This window comes from Bos taurus, chromosome 22 (assembly GCF_002263795.3).
Source record: "Bos taurus isolate L1 Dominette 01449 registration number 42190680 breed Hereford chromosome 22, ARS-UCD2.0, whole genome shotgun sequence".
Lineage (NCBI taxonomy): Eukaryota > Metazoa > Chordata > Mammalia > Artiodactyla > Bovidae > Bos > Bos taurus.
In genome coordinates, this window is record NC_037349.1 from 4,930,399 (window position 1) to 4,932,123 (window position 1,725).

The following is a 1,725-nucleotide window of genomic DNA, read 5'->3' on the forward strand; positions in this document are numbered from 1 at the left end:
AGGGACCAAACCTGTGCCCCCTGCGTTGGAAAGCGGAGTCTTAACCACCGGACCACCAGGGAAGTCCCCTCCTTTCTTAATCTTGCCGTTTTGGGAGGTGCATCCAGCTGAGCTCACACACAATCTGAAAGTATCTCATCACAGCTGTACCAAATGAGCGGGGGTTTTGCTACAAGGATTTGCTGCCATCGGCAGGAAGGGCACCTTCAGGGACCCCCTGGACTCTTCCCCCACTCACGCAAATGGGGGAGTGAAATGCTTTTAACAGCCTTGACCAGTGGGGGATGGGAACTGATGGGTGAAACCTCCCCTCTACTGAACCTCAGGAGGAATGTTCCCAAGTGCATCTGCGTAGCTCCCTATACAGTCCCTAGCAAGATAGAATCTGGTGGCCATAGTGGTGATATTCTCAGCCCAGGGTAATACCAGCAAATCAGCTTGTTTTCCTTCTCTGCTTTACTGTTTCAACTCCCTCTGAACTCATGTTTAGACAGAAATCACTTTCAAAAATTAATTCCTGGCTTACAAGCCTTTGTTTCATCATCTGCAGAGAAAGCTATGTTGAGACATGTCAAAGTGAGACAGTTATTAAAAAAATGAGCCCATAGATAATCAAAAAATCATGAATGAAAATACTTTCAAATGCTATGCAGGGTCGAGTGAGATTAGGAAATCTGGAGACCACACTGAGTGCACCAGAGAGGTGGGTGGGGAAGCAGCATCAAAAAACTACAATAAGGTATCAACTCACACTGGCCAGAATGGCCATCATCAAAAAGTCTACAAGTAACAAATGCTGGAGAGGGCCTGGAGATAAAGGAAGCCTCGTACACTGTTGCTGGGACTGTAAATTGGTGCGGCCACTATGGAGAACCATATGGAAGTTCCTTAAAAAAACTAAAAATAGGGCTGCAATATGACCCAGCAATCCCACTCCAGGGTGTACATCCAGAGAAAACTCTAATTCATAAAGAAACTCTAATTCAAATACTGTAATTTGAAAAGCACTCCAATGGTCGCAGAAGCACTGTTAACAATAGTCAAGGCCTGGAAGCAACCTGAAGCAACCTGCTGCCCACTGACAGATGAATGAATAAAGAACATGTGGTATATACATAAGATGGAACATTACTCAGCCCTAAAAACAATGAAGCAATGCCATCTGCAACAGCATGGACAGACCCAGAGATTATCATACCAAGTGAATAAAGTCAGATAGAGAAAGTCAAATATTGTATGCTAAGACTTATATGTGGAATCTAACAACAAATGAACTTGTTTATGAAATAGAAACAGACTCACAGGCATAGAGAGCAAACTTCTGGTTACCAAAGGGGGAACGGTGTGAGGAGGGATAACTTAGGAGTTTGGGATTAGCAGATATACACTACTATATATAAAGTAGATAAACAACAAGGTCCTACTGTATAACACAGGGAACTAGATTCAATATCCCACAATGAACCATAGTGGAAAAGAATATGAAAAAGATATGTATATAAATATATATATGCATAGCTGAATCCCTTTGCTATACACTTGAAACAAACACAACATTGTAAATCAACTGTGCTTCATTCTTTGGAAAAAACAAAATAGACTACGCAGTAGACGAAGGTGAGAAAATGGAGATGACTCTATTTCGAAGGAAATGGGCAGACTGGGGTGACAGCTTGAGGTGGGGGGTGGTATGCTGGGCACAGTGGGACAAAACAGATGTTCCAA